Here is a 22,744-nt window from a genome sequence, read left to right as displayed (position 1 = left end):
ATAACAGATTCTTATCAGATTATTGTATTGTCCCTGCTATACGCAAGTACAGCATGGCTTCTTCCAAGGGACTTGGTCCTTTATGGACTACACATTGACCCCGAAGGCATGGGTTTAAACCCGACTGCGCCACTGCAGCAAAGTAAGTGGATATTAGATCAGGGGGATTTAAGCAATTATTCTCCTAACTCCCCTCCACTTTGGCAATATCCATTTTGGGCAGTCAGTGCGTAACGAACGAGACAGGGAGGGAGAAAACTCTTCGCCTCATCAGAACCAGAGTGACAGCCATGAAATCTCTGCCAATGCCCCTGTCACTTGCATTTACCAGAGCGTTTCTGAAAGGAGGGGAAGTTCCCGCCGTGCGCTGCTCGGCAAAAGCCTTTGCTCACAGGTCGTCACGGCGTTAAACCTTCCACCCAACGAGTCCCAGCCAGCACAGGTGCGCTGCTTTACTAAAGTGCTTGATGATTGGTTTTCCTCTTACAAATCGTGTAGCTCATTGTTCAAATCATTACCATCGAACTGGTCGAAAAGACATTTGAGCCAGTGAAACATTGATCCCTCTTGTGTAATCATTCAATTTATGTGAGCATCACTCCTGGTATGCTAAATGTGAGATTGTAATTAGGATAGGCTACTCAGTAATTGCATTAGAAAACAGCTGATGCATTTTCAATGAATTCATTAAGTCTGATTTAGGTGAAGTGGGTAGACCCATTCTGTTCATCAATGTATTGGTTCTGACCTGTTGCACCCTCTACAACTACTGTGATTAATATTTAACCCTGCTGGTCATCTATTAATGTTTGAACATCTTGAAGAGCAATCTAGCTTTTTATTTTTTATTTAACCTTTATTTAATGACCATGTACTTAATGACCATGTACTCTTAAAATCTCCAACCAGCACAGTCAGAAGAGGACTGGCCACCCCTCAGAGTCTGGTTCCTCTCTAGGTTTCTTCCTAGGTTCCAGCCTTTCTAGGGAGTTTTTCCTAACCACCGAGCTTCAACATTTGCATTGCTTGCTCTCTGGGGTTTTAGGCTCGGTCTCTATGTAAGCACTTTGTGACAACTGCTGATGTAAAAAGGGCTTTATAAATACATTTGATTGACTGATTGATTGGTGGTGAGAGAGAAGGCGGGAAGAAGAGATGGAAGTAACGGAAAACGTAATATGCTCGACTTCAGAAATACAGAGATAGGGATACGTAGGCAATATGATATGTTCACTCCCTACCAAACCCGATGCCCTCCAGGCTACAATATAATGTCCATACCTACATAGACCTATCACATAGAATGCAGGGTCCAATACATTGCTTCACTCCAAGGCAGTGGTATTCAAAGCTGGGGTCGTGGGTGAACTGCAGTGAGGTTGCCAAAATATAAAAAATATTACATTTTATTCATTACATGTATGTATTGGTTTCTTTTCATTTTGATAAGAGATGAAAATGCTGTGACATGATGGGCAGCGCCATTGAGGCAATCTCATTTTAAAGTATTCAATGTTCTTCTTCTTCATTGGCCCATTGCTCCCAACTCATAAGAATCCCCACCCAGTTGACTACTTTAAAATGGTGAAAGCCCTCAATGGCAATGTCCATGCAAAAAAAATGGGTGTGCCTGTTGTCATAAAGATAGATAAGTTATATGCATGATGAGTCCTCTATCTATCTCTATGACAACAGGCACAACCCCGATATAATGTCAATTTTTTCAAAGTTGCCGAAATGCCACGTGAGTCCACTTATATCAGTGCATTTCTAACAATCTAACCATTACGAAACTTCTATGCGATCAAATGAGCCTCACGTAGCAAATTAGCAATTACATTTTTTGTTGACCAAATTCGACACTATCTCATTGACCTCACTTCGTGGGCTTATTTTGGTGGACAGATTTTGGGCGGAGTAAAACATCTCACCACTATATGCCTGTAGTGCATGCACAACCGGTTTATGTTTTGATTAGACAGCCCCTACCACTGCCTAGATAATGGAGCCCCAAATGTGTTGTTGTAACTCATCTTATGCTTTTTCTTATTATTATTCTTAGCTCACCAACTTTCTTCTAATTTCCAATTGTCTTTTCGGTGACACTTTACTTGACACCCAGTGTCATAACATGTTAAGACACAGTCATAACCATGTCATAATATGTCATAACTGCTGACATAACTTGTCATAACATGTCATATTTTGGACATCACACTGTAAAGACACATACAGTTGAAGTCGGAAGTTTACATACACTCAGGTTGGAGTCATTAAAACTTGTTTTTTAACCACTTCAATAACTTCTTGTTAGCAAACTATAGTTTTGGCAAGTCGGTTAGGACATCTACTTTGTGCATGACACAAGTAATTTTTCCAACAATTGTTTACAGACAGATTATTTAACTTATAATTCACTGTATCACAATTCCAGTGGGTCAGAAGTTTACATACACTAAGTTGACTGTGCCTTTAAACAGCTTGGAAAATTCCAGAAAATGATGTCATGGCTTTAGAAGCTTCTGATAGGCTAATTGACATTATTTGAGTCAATTTGGAGGTGTACCTGTGGATGTATTTCAAGGCCTACCTTCAAACTCAGTGCCTCTTTGCTTGACATAATGGGAAAATCAACAGAAATCAGCCAAGACCTCAGACAAAAAATTGTAGACCTCCACAAGTCTGGTTCATCCTTGGGAGCAATTTCTAAATGCCTGAAGGTATCACGTTCATCTGTACAAACAATAGTACGCAAGTATAAACACCATTGGACCACACAGCCGTCATACCGCTCAGGAAGGAGACGCGTTCTGTCTCCTAGAGATGAACGTACTTTGGTGCGAAAAGTGCAAATGAATCCCAGAACAACAGCAAAGGACCTTGTGAAGATGCTGGAGGAAACAGGTACAAAATTATCTACTTGTAAAACGAGTCCTATATCGACATAACCGACATAACTTCTTCAGCAAGGAAGAAGCCACTGCTCCAAAACTGCCATAAAAAAAATCCAGACTATGGTTTGCAACTGCACATGGGGACAAAGACCGTACTTTTTGGAGAAATGTCCTCTGGTCTGATGAAACAAAAATAGAACTGTTTTGCCATAATGACCATTGTTATGTTTGGAGGAAAAAGGGGGAGGCTTGCAATCCGAAGAACACCATCCCAGCCTTGAAGCACGGCGGGGGTGGCAGCATCATGTTGTGGGGGTGCTTTGCTGCAGGAGGGACTGGTGCACTTCACAAAATAGATGGCATCATGAAGCAGGAAAATTATGTGGATGTATTGAAGCAACATCTCAAGACATCAGTCAGGAAGTTAAAGCTTGGTCGCAAATGGGTCTTCCAAATGGAAAATGACCACAAGCATACTTCCAAAGTTGTGGCAAAATGGCTTAAGGACAACAAAGTCAAGGTATTGGAGTGGCCAACACAAAGCCCTGACCTCAATCCCATAGAAAACTTGTGGGCAGAACTGAAAAAGCGTGTGCGAGCATGGAGGCCTACAAACCTGAGTCAGGTACACCAGCTCTGTCAGGAGGAATGGGCCAAAATTCACCCAAATTATTGTGGGAAGCTTGTGGAAAGCTACCCGAAACGTTTGACCCAAGTTAAACAATTTTAAGGCAATGCTACCAAATACTAATTGAGCATATGTTAACTTCTGACCCATTGGGAATGTGATGAAATAAATACAAGCTGAAAGAAATAATTCTCTTTACTATTATTCTGACATTTGACATTCTTAAAATAAAGTGGTGATCCTAACTGACCTAAGACAGGACATTTTACAAGGATTAAATGTCAAGAATTGTGAAAAACTGAGTTTAAATGTATTTGGCTAAGGTGTATGTAAACTTCCGACTCCAACTGTATATTTTGGCTTGACATATATTGCATTGTTTTATGGCTGGTTATGACACCTACATAAGAGTGTATAAACCAACAAAACCTACCACACAAGGCAAAACATTCTATTACACCATAGCCTACTTGTCAACACTATGTTTATGTTATATACAATTTTCAGAAATTTACCATATTAAATTATCATTGTAATTGCGCACACATTGAAGGAATTCTGGATTAGTACCTCTTCTGTTAGTGAGAAAGCCATTTGAATATGTATGCTGGTGGTACTTTGAATTTTTATATTTTATTGTTCTCAGGCTGCTGATGTATGCTCCTTAAATGTCACAGTAAGTCGTACAACTCCTCACAGAGAAAAGCAGGAGATTCAGGTATGAACAGGGAACAGTATTACTTTCATTGTAAATGTACCTCAAAGTCAAAGCATGGTTACTGTAATATGCTTTCTTGTCTATAGGAACAGATAACACTCATTTAGTGGAGAAGCGCCTATACTGTGTCTGGACTGGTGTACATCTTATGTAATTCTAAAGTACAAATGCGTTATCTGTTTTCAGAGGAATCCGTTATGCAATTAAGTTAACTGCACCAGTTAGTTGCAGTAATTGCATAGGCCCACAGGTTTTTGGGACACTAATGTGAAGTGTGACTGAAATCCACAATAAAAAAAGATTCTGCTCTTTCAAAACCAGATTACAGAAACTTCACATGCACACTCGTATGCACGCACATGTACACACGCACACATTCCTCACCTGGCATAGTTGCACTACTCTTCTAAGGATTACTCTTGGGTGAGTTTGTGTTCAGTATTCACACACCATCAAATGTTATTTTGGGTTTCATTATCAGGCAATTCAACAGCAAAACCCCATTGATTCAGTACATCATGAGCAAATCTTCTGGCATCAACTATTACTATGTCTAAACCTGGGTTCAGATAGTTCTTGTTTTCTTTCAAACACTATCTGTGCTTGATTGAGTTTGCCTGGTGCAATGGAACCAATGCAATCATCCCAAAAGTGCAAACCCCACCCATCTGGCTTTATAGGCAGGCTCAATGAAACTCTCCCAAAGTATTTTAAAGAAAACAAATAACTACTTGAACCCAGATCATACTCATCACGTGCACTCAGACCTTGTATTCATAAAAATCAGTAACCTCCTGCTCTGTTGGACTTACATTTACATTTTAGTCATTTAGCAGACGCTCTTATCCAGAGTGACTTACAGTAGTGAATGCATACATTTCGTACATTTTTTTTCTTCGTACTGGTCCCCCGTGGGAATCGAACCCACAACCCTGGCGTTGCAAACACCATGCTCTACCAACTGAGCCACACGGGACCATGTGACTTATTGATGATGTTGGGAGTAAGGCTGAATAATTTACCCACATCCCACCGGGTTTGACCAGAGGCATGGAGCCAGGCAGACAGTGAAGGAAATGCATTCCTGTGATACACAAACATTTCAGTTTCAATTCAATTCAAGGGCTTTATTGGCTTGGGAAACATATGTTAACATTGCCAAAGCAAGTGAAGTAGATAATAAACAAAAGTGAAATAAACAATCAAAATTAACAGTAAACATTACACTCTGAGAAGTTCCAAAAGAATAAAGACATTTGAAATGTCATATGTCTATATACAGTGTTGAAACTCTCAACCTTAATTAGCCTCCAGTAGCTAAGCAGCAGTCACCTTGGTTGTGTTGTGTTGAGGGGCCAATAGAAGGCCAACTGGGATGTTGACACTTGACAGACAGGTGGACTGTCAACTCAACACATAGTTTGAGTTTAACGTGTTTGCCCTTACACAAAACATCACATGAAACAATCACATGTGAAACTTTACAAAAAATATCTCCAGATTTTAAAAAAATTTAAAAATACGTGTGGTTTTCACATGTATCTTTCACATAAAAAAAAATCACTGACTGTTCAATTCAAGTTAATCTTCTTGTAGAAAGTATTTGTTTACATTCATTCCAATAGAAAACACATTCATACATTTTAAAATACATTAAAATAGGCCTGTGCATTAAAACCAAGTGGATAGCTAACAATATCAGAAGGTTAAAAAGCAAGCTACGACAACATGGCAGGCTAGCTAGTGGTTAGCAATTAGCATGCAACATTAGATAAAAATTCCATCAAATTATCCTTCGAAAATAAATATATAAGAAGAGTGTAAATGCAAATAAATACACTCACTATGAGCCCTTGTTGGTAAAAAATAAAACCATTGATGAGCCAAAATATTTTTAACGGAAATAAAAAAATCATCCGAGACGCCATATAGTTTTCATTGACTTGCATACAAAAGTGAGCTAGCTAGCAAGCTACTTAGCTTGGCTACACATGTAAAGGGGAAAATATCACTATTTCTTCACTCAGTCAAAACAATTTAATAATACATCATATGACCAGAAAACTCATCACCGTTTATTTAAACATGGTATCTCTAGATTTTGAAAATATAACCATGTGTACAAACCAGAAAACAGGATCAAAATGAAGGAGACACAGAGCGCTATCTTCTCTGTTCTTTTCATTGCGCTTCTTCCAATGGTCACCGAACAACATATGACGAGAGGCGTGCGCCCGCAGCAGTAACATTCCAAATGCCTCCTCCTAGTCGTAACGCTAAGTATGCAAACATTAGGAACACCTTCCTAACATTGAGTTGCACACTCGCCCCACTCTCTTGCCCTCAGAACATTCTCCCTTTTTACAGAAGGGCATTACAGAATTTGCAGAATGTGGAAAGATTGCTACCAGGGTTGGGCTCAATTCAGAATTTTGGAATTCTATAATAAGAATTTGAGTTTGAATGACAGGAAGTAGAATTTTATTTAGGGCAATTTAAATAAATTTCACTCATAGAACATTTATTGAATCTGACAGGTCACACTTCCAGAAACAATATTCATATACATTTTTTAACCATTTAATTAGTTTGACTTCTTTTTGAAGGCATCAAGGTCAACTTGAGGGTTAAACTAATGCATTCTGGGAAATGTAGTATTTCCCCCCCATATTGAACAAAATTTAAGTGATTAATGAAATATAATACCTTAGAATATTTGCATACAGGTTTTGTTTTCCTTGAACATTAATTTTAAGTTTGTCCTGCAAATCAATTGTTTCAACAATATTTTATATAACGTATATAACGACATATGTTTTATGTACAAAATGCATATCTGTATAGACTACACCTAATATAGAATAGAAGAGGCATTTGAAATTCATTGAATTTCACTGAATTTAATTATATTTCATTTAATTCAAATTTGAATAGCAATTCAGTATCCTGTTTACTACTTCAATTCAAATTCAATTCAACACTATTTCACCCCCACATGTAAACTTGCAATTTCACATGTGGAAGTTAGATTTTCAAATGTGAATGGGAAACTTCAACAACAACAAAAACACATATGTTTGTTTTTCACACGTGAACTAGGAATTCCACATGTGAATGTTAGATTTTCACATTTGAAAGCTTCTGTCATGTAAAACTGCAAATGGGATTTTGACGTGAATCAGCAAAAAAAATATCTCGTAAGGGTGGGGTGCTGTGTATACACTGTAGTATGTTTGATCTACAGTATGTGTTTTTATTGAGATGCCCTCTTAGCCAGCTCTCCCTCATAAAAGAGGTCTTCTGACCTCAATGGGACTCAGTATGCATGCCTATGCAGACCTATACATACATTGCTTCATACTTAGTGATATGCTAGTGTGGATATTAGAACAGAGCCAGCCACAACATCCCTTGTTCCCTCATCCCTTTAAATATTGTATATCGAATTTGGGGCGGGGGGGGAGGGAGAACCCGGGCCTAACGACTGTCAACCCAACACCTCAGCCATTACGTCAAGAGAGCCGAACCTCTTGACAAGGTCACTAGGTGTTGGGCTAAGGTTGCTATAATACAATAATCCCTTAGCCTCCTGATCAGTGTTGCCTTTTTTGTTATACATTTTTACAATACATTTTATAGCAATTCTTTTCAATAATTTGTATCCAATGGCAGGTTCTGAGCATTTTGAGAAATATGTAATTCTAACAGTTTTATTATCCTTATACAATACTGTTCTAATTCTCAGAGTAAAAAACTCAGAGGACACTATGAAAGCTTAACCAAGTTTAATTCTTCCCAAAGGATCAATACAGCTGCATTAGACAACGACATTTCTCCTGAGTCTCCTCCTACACATCTGAACAGCCAATGCATCTCTGTTGCTAGACAAAACCTTAGTGATATCTGTTCTTCCTCACTTCATCTGACCTAACTTCTACCCCAAAGTGCTCACTCCTCCCCAACTCATGGCTGTCATGGAGCCTGGTACCAGACTGTGTCTCTTCTCCTCCGAGAGGATCCCTCCCATAGGATCCCTGATGGCTATCAATAACATATTCTGACATAATGTAAACGTTATACATTACCATCTCTCCCTCAGTGACCTGAATAAGTATATTTCATATTCTCAGAACCCAACAATACATACTGAATGTAGGACAAATCATCAGAAATAGGAGTATTGTAAAACAGTTGGCTACTGTAAAAACAACACAGTGTTGTATGCCATTTCTGCCCTGTGCAACATTGTACAATATCACCTTTTCTACATGTCAACTGATGCAGTATAGCCTGTCTCTCTGCTTGAAATTCATTTCAGCAGTGCATTGTACACCACACTATAATTCCAACACCATCTGGTCTCTCATCCAGGAGCCAAGCAGGACCAACCCTGTTGAGCTTCAGAGGGAAGTCAGCAGTGGGATGCAGGGTGGTGTCAAGCCTACTCCTGCTCCCTCCCTCTGGCGCCTGACGTTGCCAGTCTACTAACCACAGGTTCTGGCAATCATCATTGCGCACACCTGCTCACCATCATTAAGCACACCTGGACTTCATCACCATCCAGTCATCAGGCAGTATTGGTTTTGGCTTTGTTCAGTACGCTTCTCCTGTTTGGGATTTTCATCATGTTTATTATTACCTTCTGCTTCCTGACTCCCTGCGTGTACCTTACAGGTGGTATGCTGCTGGCATATACTGTATGGAGGTAGTATTTACTGCCATATCCATATATGATTTGGTTTTACCTTCCAAAGTAAATTATGCCAAATTGATACATTCATGGTAAAAATATAGACATTTACAGTGTTCAGAAGTAATCGAACTAGATATGTTAACTAGGCACTACATTTTGCTTTAGTAGTTATACATTTTGAACAGTATGATTAAGTGATAGTTAATTGTATTGTTAACATATCGAAAGTAAAGTAAATATTGCATTTTGAAAAGTCGATACTACTAGCCCAGTTTTTTAAATATATTTTTCACTAATTGGTCTTTTGACCAATCAGATCTTTTGCCAATAATTGAAAAAAAGATTAGAATTGGGCTTCCAGTGTAAACACAGCCTTTTATTGAATATATATCCAAATTGAAAGAGTGATATGGTGCAGTGAACAAGTGACTTAGTGAATTTGTTTGATGCCATTTTGTTTTGATTTTTGTGCTTAGAGTTGTGAAAATGTATCACATACTTGTAAAAATTACACCAACATGATTGAAAAGAACCGTAATATGTCTAAACCTGGGTTCAAATCGTTCTGGTTATCTTTAAAACACTATATCTGCATTTGGTTGAGCATGCCTCCTGCAATTGACCAGTTGAATCCTCCCAAAAGTGCAAACCCCTCTCATCTGGCTCTATAGGCAGGCTCATTGAAACTCTCTCTAAGTATTTTAAAGAAAACAAAATAACTACTTGAACAAAGATCATATTCATCACGTGCACTCAAACCTTGTGATCCTAAATCAGAACCCCTTATCTGCTCTGTTGGACCTGTTGATGATGTTGGAATAATCCTGAGTAATTGACCCACAACCCAGTGGGTTTGACCGGAGGCATGCAGCCAGGCAGACAGTGAAGGAAATGCATTCCTGTGATACACAAACATTTCCGTTTTTCTCAACCTTAATTAGCTTCCTGTAGCTAAGCAACAGAGTGGCCTTGGTTGTGTTGAGGGGCCAATCGAAGGCCAACTGGGAGGTAGACACTTGACAGACAAGTGGACTGTCAACTCAATTCATAGTTTGAGTTTAATATGTTTCGGGTGCTGTGCATGCACTGAAATCTGTTTGATCTATGTGTTTTTTATTGAGCTGCCTTCTTGGCGAGGTCTCTTGTAAAATAAGTATTCTGACCTCAATGTGACCTAGTATGCATCCTTATGCAGGCCTGTATATACAAGAGGAGACCCTTAATTGCATTTCTTTGATTCCTCGCATCCTCTCTCCTCGTCTCCTCAAAACCCATTGGATAAGAAGGTCAGAGGTTCCTCCGCTTTGACCTTCTCATCCAAAGGATTTTGAAGGTGCCCCTGCTGTAAGTTGGAAAATTTCAAATTTTTCAAATGCCGGAACCAGATTTTCCCAGCAATCTAGAGCCATAATCATTATGCTGAATTCTATGTCAGAAATATGTTTTTTTTTCTGTATATCTAAGCATACATCTTGAGCTGTCTGTATCGTCCTGACTGGTGGTATTTTTTTGGGAGAAACTAAACATGCTTCTCTGCATCACTGCTAAAATATGTGTAAAATATTGAAAGGAATGTGACTCTTATTCAGTATAAAAAATTATCATTTAGCAGATGCTCTTATCCAGAGCGACTTACAGTAGTGAGTCGACCAGCAGTAAGTCTACCAGTAGGCATGCTAGCTACTCTAACTTGATTGATAGCCTGAAATTACTTATTGGTAGCTACTTATGAGGTTAGGAGATTGGGACCCTATCTGGGCTAGCTAAAGCCAACATCATAAAATTGCTAGGTGGATAGTAATAGTATGCTAGTAGTATTACAGAGAAATGACAACAAAAAATATATACATACTGAACAAAAATATAAACATGTAAAGTGTTTCATGAGCTGAAATAAAAGATCTTAGAAATGTTCCTTCTGCACAAAAAGCTTATATCTACAATTTTGTGCACAAATTTGTTTATGTCCCAGTTAGTGAGCCTTTGCCAAGACAATCCACATGACCCTTGTGGCATATCAAGAAGCCGATTAAACAGCATGATCATTACACAGGTGCACCTTGTGCTAGGGACAATTAAAGGACTCTCTAAAATGTGTACTTTTGTCACACAACACAATGCCACAGATGTTTCAAGTTTTGAGGGAGCCTGCAATTGGCATGCTGACTGCAGGAATGTCCACCAGACCTGTTGCCAGATAATTGAATGTTCCTTTCTTTACCATAAACCACCTCCAATGTCGTTTTAGAGAATTTGACAGTACGTCCAACCGGCCTCACAACCGCAGACCACGTGTAACTATGCCAGCCTAGGTCCTCCACATCCGGCTTCTTCACTTGTGGGATTGTCTGAGACCAGCTGATGAAAATGTGGGTTTGCACAACTGAAGAATATCTGCACAAACTGTCAGAAAGCATCTCCGGGAAGCTCATCTGTGTACTCGTTGTCCTCACCAGGGTCTTGACCTGACTGCAGTTTGGCGTTGTAACCAACTTCAGTGGGCAAATTCTCACCTCGATGGCGACTGGCATGCTGGAGAAGTGTGCTCATCACTGATAAATCCCAGTTTCAACTGTGGCGGGCAGACGGCAGACCGTGTATGGTGTCCTGTGGGCGAGCGGTTTGCTAATGTCAACATTGTGAACAGAGTGCCCCATGGTGGCAATGGGGATATAGTATGGGCAGGCATAAGCTACGGACAATGAACACAATTGCATTTTATCGATGGCAATTTGAATGCACAGTGATACTGTGATGAGATCCTGAGGCCCATTGTCGTGTCATTCATCTGCCGCCATTACCTCATGTTTCAGCATGATAATACACAGCCCCATGTCGCAAGGATCTGTACACAATTCCTGGAAGCTGAAAATGTCCCAGTTCTTGCAAGGCCTGCATACTCACCAGACATGTCACCCATTGAGTATGTTTTTTGGGATGTTCTGGGTCGACATGTATGACAGCGTGTTCCAGTCTCCGCCATTATCCAGCAACGTTGCACAGCCGTTGAAGAGGAGTGGGACAACATTCCACAGGCCACTATCAACAGCCTGATCAACTCTATGTGAAGGAGATGTATCATGCTGCATGAGGCAAATGGTGGTCACACCAGATACTGACTGGCTTTCTGATACACACCCTTACATTTGTTTAAGGTATCTGTGACCAACAGATGCATATCTGTATTCTAAGTCATGTGAAATCAATAGATTAGGGCCTAATGAAGGTATTGAAATGTACTGATTTCCTTATATGAACTGTAACTCTGTAAAATCTTTTAAATTGTTGCATGTTGCTTCTACATTTTTGTTCAGTGCATATATTTTGTAAACAGGACAAATCTAATGGGTGTACGTGCCCCTGTGCCCCTTGGGGCATGACACCTCTGCCTTGGCCATTATGCCAATTGTCACGAGTGCTGTCTTCGAATTCCCTGTCATAACCCGAACCCGAACAAAACAAGAAACAGGTGAAACTGAAACAAACGTGACGTTCTGGGGCTGCTCAAACACAGCTGCACAAAAACAAGATCCCACAAAAACACAGGGAAAAACAGGCTGCCTAAGTATGGCTTCCAATCAGAGACAACGATAGACAGCTGCCTCTGATTGGAAACCATACCCAGCGAAACATAGAAAACAAAACATAGAATGCCCACCCACCTATCACACCCTGACCTAACTAAACAGAGAAAACACAGCTCTCCTAGGTCAGAGCGTGACAGTACCCCCCCAAAGGTGCGGACTCCCGGCCGCAAACCTGAACCTTTTGGGGAGGGTCCGGGTGGGCATCTATAATTGGCGGCGGCTCTGGTTCCGGGCGTAGCACCCCCTCCGCCCACTGATCCCCCCACTTCTGTGTGTCCGGAGGATCATCGCCGGAGGCTCTGGAACGCCAACCGCCTCTGAAGATTCTGGGCTGAAGGCCGCCGCTGAAGACTCTGGGCTGAAGGCCGCCGTTGAAGACTCTGGGCTGAAGGCCGCCGTTGAAGTCTATGAGCTGAAGGCCGCCGTTGAAGACACCGGGCTGCAGGCCGCCGTTGAAGACTCCGGGCTGCGGACCGCCATTGGAGGCTCCAGACTGGGGAGCGTTGCTGGAGGCTCTGGACTGGGGAGCGTCGCTGGAGGCTCTGGGCTGGGGAGTGTCGCTTGAGGCTCCTGACTGGGGAGCGTCGCTGGAGGCTCCGGACTGGGGAGCGTCGCTGGAGGCTCCGAACTGAGGAGCGTCGCTGGAGGCTCCGGACTGGGGAGCGTCGCTGGAGGCTCCTGACTGGGGAGCGTCGCTGGAGGCTCCGGGCTGGGGAGCGGTACTGGGAGCGTCGCTGGAGGCTCCTGACTGGGGAGCGTCGCTGGAGGCGGACGCGTCGCGGAGGCTCCCGGACTGAGGAGCGTCGCTGGAGGCTCCGGACTGGGGAGCGTCGCTGGAGGCTCCGGACTGGGGAGCGTCATTATAGGTTCCGGACTGGGGAGCGTCGCTGGAGGCTCCGGACTGGGGAGCGTCGCTGGAGGCTCCGGACTGGGGAGCGTCATTATAGGTTCCGGACTGGGGAGCGTCATTATAGGTTCCGGACTAGGGACTGTTGTTGCAGGCTCCATGCCATGGATCATCTCTACAGGTTCCGCGCCATGGATCATCACTGGGGGCTTCGTGCCATGGATCATCTCTACAGGTGCCGGGCCATGGATTATCCTTACAGGCTTCGTGCCATGGATTATCCCTACAGGCTCTGGACCATGGATAATCCCTACAGTCTTCTCGCCATGGATTATCTCTACAGGCTCCGGGCCATGGATTACCTCTGGAGGCTTCGTGCAATGGAACATCCCTACAGGCTCCGGGCCATGGATCATCACTAGAGGCTTTGTGCCATGGATCATCTCTACAGGCTTCGGACCATCGATTATCACTGGAGGCTTTATTCGTGGAGCTGGAACAGCTCTCACCGGACTGGGGAGATGCACTGAGGACTGAGTGCTCAAAGCAGGCACCGGCCGTACTGGGCTATGGAGGCATACTGGAGGAAGAGTGCGAGGAGCAGGCACAGGACGTACTGGGCTAGGGAGGCGCACTGGAGGGAGAGTGCGCGGAGCAGGCACAGGACGTACTGGGCTATGGAGGCGCACTGGATGAGGAGTGCGAGGAGCAGGCACAAGACGTACTGGGCTATGGAGGCGCACTGGAGGAAGGGTGCGCGGAGCAGGCACCGGACGTACTGGGCTCTGGAGGCGCACTGGGTGAGGAGTGCGAGGAGCAGGCACAAGATGTACTGGGCTATGGTGGCGCACTGGAGGGAGAGTGCGTGGAGCAGGCACACTCCAAGCTGGCTGAGTGCCAACCTTCGCATGGCAACGGTGAGGAGCTTGCACCGAGCGCACCGGGCTGTGAGTGCGCATGGGCAACACCGTGCGCACCACCGCATAACACTGTGCTTGTACAGTCACTCGCTCCCCACGGTAAGCACGGGGAGTTGGCTCAGGTCTTAAACCCGGCTTAGCCAATCTACCCGTGTGCCCCCCCAAAATGTTTTTTTGCCGCTGCCTCTCGGGCTCCTGTAGCTCCCTTAGCCGTTCTTCCCAGTATCGCCGTTCCGCCTTCGCTGCCTCTATCTCCTCCGGCGGGCGGCGATACTCTCCCAGCCTAGTCCAAGGTCCTGCCCCATCCAGGATCTCTTCCCAGGTCCAGTCCTCTGAACCACATTGCTTGGTCCCGCTCGTCTTCCTGGTGAGGGCACGCTGCTTGGCTATCTTTTGGTGGGATCTTCTGTCACGAGTGCTGTCTTCGAATTCCCTGTCATAAATCAGCTAAGGCGCAGCGTGCCGGTAGTTCCACATATTTATTTAGTGAACCCGACCAAAACAAGAAACAGGTGAAACTGAAACAAACGTGACGTTCTGGGGCTGCTCAAACACAGCTGCACAGAAACAAGATCCCACAAAAACACAGGGAAAAACAGGCTGCCTAAGTATGGCTTCCAATCAGAGACAACGATAGACAGCTGCCTCTGATTGGAAACCATACCCGGCCAAAACATAGAAAACAAAACATAGAATGCCCACCCACCTATCACACCTAGGTCAGAGCGTGACACCAATAGATCCGAACCTCATGACGATATCACTAGGTGTTGGGTTAGGGTTGCAACAATATCCAAACCTCTTGTTCAGTGTTGCCCCTCACCTTGTTATACATGTATATTTTAGAAACATACAAGAAATACACAGAATGAATGCAAAAAACTGAATTTTGGCATCTGGGCCCCTTCACATCTTTTGGCGCATGACGCCACTGGGTTTAACATTCCTAATGGAACAATTACGTACTCACAAAGTTAACTGCTCTAGTTAATTGCAGAAATTGCATAAGCCCAAAGATTTTTGTGAAACTAATGTGAAGTCCTAGATTAGAGAAACTTCATACTCGAATGTGGAGGACACACCAACTCATTCAAGGGTTTTTCTTTATTTTTACTATTTTCTACGTTGTAGAATAGTAGTGAAGACATCAAAACTATGAAATTGTAATGGTTTTCTTAGATAGAGGAGTCAGGCGCAGGACACAGGGATAAATGTAAACAAACGTGTTTACTCAAAATATCAATAAATCTTCTCATAGAAAAATACATAGTTAGGAGAAACACCTCCAACTACACAAAACAGGAAACAATCACTGACAAGACAAACAGGAAATGCAGAGGTTAAATAATGAACATAATTAGGGAAATCAAAAACAGGTGTACACAATAAAGATAAAACCAAACGAACAGTGAAACATCATCGGTGGCAACTAGTAAGCCGGTGACGTCGACCGCCGAACGCCGCCCGAACAAGGAGAGGGGCCGACTTCGGCGGGAGTCGTGACAGAAATAACACATAGGAAATCAAGTAGTGACCAAAAAAGTGTTAAACAAATCAAAATATATTTTATATTTGAGATTCCTCAAAGTAGCCACCCTTTGCCTTGATGACAGCTTTGCACACTATTTTTTATCAGATTTTTCATGGGGTGCTGCAGCTATACTAGTGGAATGGGAAGCAGTTTAACATATCATAAAACATATTAATATAATTTAACTAATATATGAAATATGCATGTACTGTATCTTTAGATACTCTCGTGCCAGAAGAGCAAATCATTTACAGTGTCGTGTAAAAGTACTGCCCCCTTTCTGATTTTCTTTATTTTTATGCTTAATGTTATCCAATCTTCAACCAAAACCTAATATTAGATAAAGGGAACCTGAGTTTACAAATGGATACTTATTTTATTTATTTAATTAACAAAGTTATGCAACACCCAATTTCTCTGCGTGAAAAAGTAATTGCCCCCTTATATTTAATAACTGGTTGTGCCATCTTTAGCTGCAATGACTGCAACCAAATGCTTCCTGTAGTTGTTGATCAGTCTCTCACATCGCTGTGGAGGAATTTTGGCCCACTCTTTGCATTCAGAACTGCTTTAACTCAGCGTCATTTTCAAGCATCAACTGCTCGTTTCAAGTCCTTCCACAACATCTCAATTGGGATTAGGTCTGGACTTTGACTAGGCCATTGCAAAACTTCAAATGTGTTAATTTTTAACCATTTTCATGTTGACTTCATTGTGTGTTTTGGATCATTTGTCTTGCTGCATGACCCAGCTGCGCTTCAGGTCACAGACGGATCGCCTGAAATTCTCCTGTAGAATTCTCTGATACAGAGCAGATTTCATGGTTCCTTCAATTAAGGCAAGTCGTCCAGGTCACGAGGTAGCAAAGCATCCCCAAACCATCACACTACCACCACCATGCTTGAACATTGGTATGAGGTTCTTACTGTGGAATGCAATGTTTGATTTTGGCAGACATACTGGGACCCATTTCGTCCAAAAAGATGACTTAAGTTTGACAAAAAGCACCTGGATGATCATCAAGACTCTTGGAAGAATGTTCTATGGACAGATGAGTAAAAAGTATAACTTTTTGGACGTCATGGGTCCCATTATGCCTGGCGAAAAGTGGTGTAGCAGTCTAAGGCACTGCATCGCAGCGCTATAGGCATCACTACAGATCCGGGTCCGGGTTCGATCCAGGCATCATCCGGGTCAGAGGAGGGTTTGGCCGGCTAGGATGTCCCATCGCGCTCTAGCGACACCTTCGGTGGCCAGCTGTACAGTGTGTCCTCCGACACATTGGTGAGGCTGGCTTCCGGCTTAAGCGAGCAGTGTGTCAAGAAGGACGCATGGCTCTCAACCTTTGCCTCTCCCGAGTCCATACGGGAGTTGCAGCATGGGACAAGACTGTAACTACTAATTTGATATCATGGAATTGAGGAGAAAAAGGGGTAAAAATTACCCCAAAAATCTATTAAAAAAACAGATACCAACGGTCAAGCATGCTGGTGTTAGTGTGATAGTTTGGGGATGCCCGCACTTGTCCTTGAAATCGCATCTTCAGTCTTGCAAACACGTGACTGCCCGCTTCACAACTCCAGCTGCGCCAGCAACAAGATAGCAATTCCATAGCACAGGTAGAGACATTTCAAGCTGGGGAGTGAGGTTACGAATCCTGACTACTAAAGATTGTCTGTTCCAATGGTAAAAAATGATTGGTAGCACTTTACCATGAGACTTAGTGAGTCCATAATATTCAAACCTACCCGGAATTGAGCCCTGAGAAACACGTTTCAAAATGGATAATCACAACCCTAATCATTGCCTTGATTATCATATTCATAATCATCTCCCCTATTTTTTCCATTATTTTAATAATTCTAATCATACCCTTTTCAAACCATTGTGACAAACTGAACCAAACTGTGCTGGCTTGGGTAATTTCTTTTCACAGTATCCTTTTGTTGTATTTTGTGTTGTGTCGAGTTTTGTCTGTAATACTGTATGTCATACAGGACCTAATCCAAATTAAATCAGCTAATTGAAGCACATGTTGCTCACCTGTTGTTCACTGGTAGTCTATATCAAATGTGTTGTTTTTACCAAACTACTACTGAACCTACACACTGAAACGTCTGTTTATGCTATACCCCTGCAGTAAAACATTATTTTACAAATCAAAAAGTAACAAAGAGCTTTGTAAATCTATACTTGCTGGAAGATTGTGATGGTTTACTTTTGATTATAGGCTACATTAAGTTTTTCAGCACAGTTTCAGCAACTAAGGTGGATGCATAACCAGACCAGCTCACAGGCCAATTATTACCTTACCTTTACACTACAAACTGTATTTTCTTTATGCCATGCCCATGTCCTTTTGCTTTATGTGTTAATTGTTTAATTTGCCTGACAGATATTGGATTTGATGGATCCTTTGCATGGGGAAAAGGCGACATGAGAGAAACAATGAGTATACCAAACATTAAGGAGCCCCCCCCCCTTTGCCCTCAGAACAGTCTTAATTTGTCAGGTCATGGACTCTACTAGGTGTCTAAAGCGTTCCACAGGGATGCTGACCCGTGTTGACTCCAATGCTTCCCACAATTATTTTCCCACAATTATTTTGAGCTGGCTGTTATATGAAATCTTTTGTCTTGCCCATTCACCCTCTGAATTCACACAATCCATGTCTCAATTGTCTCAAGGCTTAAAAATGCTTCTTTAACCTCTCTCCTCCCCTTCATCTTGAAACTCTTGTTAGTGAACAGCTAAAATAGTTTTTATATAGTAACTCTATTTATCAATGTACCAATCCGGCTTCAGGAAGAAGCATAGCACAATTACAGCAGCCATGAAGGTTTTACATGATATCACTGATGCCCTTGACAAAAAACAGCATTGTGTCTCGCTTTTTATTGATTTTGATACAGTTGATCATGCTATACTGAGGCAGAGATTGTCAAGCGTGGGTCTTTCGGAGCATCCAGTTGCATGGTTTGATTGAAGTGGATTTAACAAGTGACTAAGGGATCACACCTTTCACCTGGATTCCCTTGGTCAGTCTATGTCATGGAAGGAGCAGGTGTTCTTAATGTTTTGTACACTTAGTTTAAATGCAAATTATATTCAGTTTCAGCTGTTGCTGTGGTGTTGGTAGTACCAAAGGGCACATAGGTGGTTGAGTGAGACTGAGCTGGTGTGAAAGGTTGATGTGTCTAGACGGGACTCTGTCAGGTTGTGCCGGTTGGTGCTAACATGATGCTTCCTCTCTCAAGGAGGTGCAGTACTTCAGCTTTGTTTCCACCCTGAATATCGCTCTGTTTTACTATTGTTTCACGTCATTGACTGATTCAATCTGGAGTCAGGTTGTGCAGGTTGGAGCTAGGGGTGTGCCAAGTAGTCAGACAAAATTAGTATCGTAACGGATGTGGGCAATTTTCTGGATTTGATTATTATCTGAATATTTTTTGTAATTATCCATGATCTAGAAAAACATTTATTTCTGGGTGAAAACACGCAGCTTTCTCATGTCAGTCAGTCATGTGCGAGGTTCGACGTGATCTAAATAACTCAACTGGCTAGTTTGCCTGTCTGTAAAGAGAAGGGCTGGCTGTACGTTGATGCTGCTACTCTGATTGGAAAGGTAAAGGGGGATACCTAGTTAGATGGTTAGAGGGAAGCTGTATTTCTCTGTCCACTCGCTTCATAATTTCACAAGATCAATATTCCCTTTCGGTCTGATCATTCAGATTGCTGCTGCCTGCTACTATAATAAATCACATGGCAAGGATGTTTGCTATCAGGCTATCAATGTGCATAATATCTAACAAGTGGGACAAGGGTAGAGAAAAAATATGAAACGCTTATGTGCAATCTGACTGAGTGACAGCGAATTTGACTACCTGCTGCAAGTTGAGGACACAGACACAGACACACACACACACACACACACACACACACATATATATGCAGCTTTTTTTGCAGTGAGAACACGCAGGGAGTTATTTTGCACAAATCTATTCAAACCAAATCAAATTTTATTGGTCACATACACGTGATTAGCAGATGTTATTGTGGGTGTAGCGAAATGCTTGTGCTTCTAGTTCCGATATGACTTGTTAGATATTACTGCACTATCTAACAAACTACACAACATACAGTATACCCAATACACACAAATCTAAGTAGGAATGGATAGACATATGGACGAGTGATGTCAGAGCAGAACGGACTAAGATACCGTAGAACATTATAGAAAACAGTATATACATATGAGATGAGCAATTCAAGATATGTAAACATTAAGTAAATGAGATACCGTAGAATAGTATAGAATACAGTATCTGCATACGAGATGAGTAATGCAAGATATGTAAACATATTCAGGCATATTAAAACACTTCCGCTTTTTCTGATCACGAGTATCATCTGATCCGACCCGACTATTAACTGTCCATTTACGTATACGAACATGGCCATGTCGGCACACCCCTAGTTGGAGCTGACAGAATTCTTACTCTCTCAGGGAAGTGCAGTACGATAGCCTGGTTTCCATCCTGAATATCACCGCACTGTTGCACTATTGTTTTATGTCATTCACTGATTCAGTCTGGAGTCCGGTTGTAGAGGGTAAAGCTAACAAGAGATGGAGGAGGATGCTTACTCTCTGTGGGAGTTGCAATACTATAGACTGGTTTCCCACATTGGATGTCGCTCTGTTTCCCTATTGTTTTACATCCATTCGCTGACTCAGCCTGGAGTCATATAAGCTCGTCTGATCCCCCGGGTGGGAGGAGATTTCACTTCACAGAATCAATGAAATGTTCTGAAACTCTGCTCATCCAGTGGACCTGTTTCAGTAGAGAGTGACTGGGGACTGAGAAGAAAATGAACTACCAAATCAGATTCCTTTTGGAAACTAGTGTCTGGTTTAGATACATGAAAGCTCCAGCCTGAATCAGCGGATGAAGGGAAACTTCAGGGTGGATTCCAGGCTAGTGCTACCTCAGTTTATTTTCGGTTGCATAAGATTCGAGATAAGGGTTCGCTTACAAAAACAACCATATTTCCACATGTATTACATTTAGAGTTCAACATGTTAACATCACCTTTTCTTATGTGAGGAGAATCATGTTTTTACCTCACATGTGAATTGCAGCTTCACATGTGAAATTGCAAGTTCACGTGTGTAAAACAATCACGTGAAAATCACATTTGCAGTTTCACATGTAAAAAAACTCCATATGTAAAACCTCACATTCACGTTATCCTTATTTTTTCTCCTGTTTTCCGGTTTGTGCGCATGGTTAAGTTGAAAAAATCGATATATAGCATGTTTAACTAAACTGTTGAGATTCCTGGTCATTTTGATGTATAACTTATTTGTTTCCACAGGGTGAAAAAATTGTCAGATTTTCCCATTTGCAGTGCATTCAGAAAGTATTCAGACCTCTTGACTTTTTCCACATTTTGTTACGTTACAGCCTTATTCTAAAATTGATGAAATTGTATTTTTTACTCATCAATCTACACACAATACCCCATAATGACAAAGCAAAAACGGATTTTTTAACATTTTTGCAAATGTATTAAAAATGTAAAACTGAAATATAACATTTACATATTCAGATCCTTTACTCAGTACTTTGTTGAAGCAACTTTGGCAGCGATTACAGCCTCGAGTCTTCTTGGATATAACGTTACAAATTTGGCATACCTGTATTTGGGGAGTTTCTCCCATTCTTCACCACAGATCCTCTCAAACTCTGTCAGATTGGATGGGGGGCGTCGCTGCACAGCTATTTCAGGTCTCCTAGTCCCTGCCTCTGAAAAACATCCCCGCAACATCAGACCAGAGAATCTTGTTTTTTCTCATGGTCTGAGTCCTTTAGGTGCCTCTTGGCAAACTCCAAGTGGGCTGTCGTGCCTTTTACTGAGGAGTTGCTTCCGTCTGGCCACTCTACCATAATGGCCTGAGTGGTGGAGTGCTGCAGAGATGGTTGTCCTTCTGGGAGGTTTGTCCATCTCCACAGAGGAACTCTGGAGCTCTGTCAGAGTGACCATCGGATTCTTGGTCACCTCCCTGACCACGGCCCTTCTCCCAAGATTGCTCAGTTTGGCCGGGCGGCCAGCTCTAGGAAGAGTATTGGTGGTTCCAAACTTCTTCCATTTAAGAATGATGAAGGCCACTTTGTTCTTGGGGACCTTCAATGCCGCAGAAATGTTTTGCTACCATTCCCCTGTCTTGGAGCTCTACGTACAATTCCTTTGACCTCATGGCTTGGTTTTTGCTCTGACATGCACTGTCAACTGTGAGACCTTATATAAACTGGTGTGTGCCTTTCCAAATCCTGTCCAATCAATTGAATTTACCACAGGTGGACTCCAAGTTGTAGAAAGGTCTCAAGGATGATCAATGGAAACAGGACGCACTTGAGCTCAACTTCGAGTCTCATTGCAAAGGGTGTGAATACTTACACTACCGGTCAAAAGTTTTAGAACACCTACTCACCTACTCAAATTTGTATCTAGTGGTCGCACGCTAATTGCTAACTGCTAGCTTGCTTTGTGATAGGCGATGGCTAGTCTTCCATTTCGTCCTAGCTAGCTATTTTTAGCTTCTGTTATTGTTAGCTATCCATTGGTTTTTGTTATATTTAATATTCAGGCATAATATGTATTTGAATGTATTTGAAAATGTGTGTTTGCTACTGGAATTAATGTGAACAGATACTTTTCTACAAATAAATAATTTTGAATTATGGTTGTCAGAGTTAATCAGGTAATTCAAGTTAGTTAGTGCTAAGCGATTAGTGCTTTTTGAAGTCGGCCCGGTTTCGGTTCGATTAAAAAAAAAGAAACATGGTATTCACAATTCTTATTATTATTTTTTTTTTTACATTAAATGCACTATGCATTATGTGGGTTGAATGCTGCAACATCAC

This window comes from Salmo salar, chromosome ssa04 (assembly GCF_905237065.1).
Source record: "Salmo salar chromosome ssa04, Ssal_v3.1, whole genome shotgun sequence".
Classification (NCBI taxonomy): Eukaryota; Metazoa; Chordata; class Actinopteri; order Salmoniformes; family Salmonidae; genus Salmo; species Salmo salar.
This window is presented reverse-complemented; position numbering follows the sequence as displayed.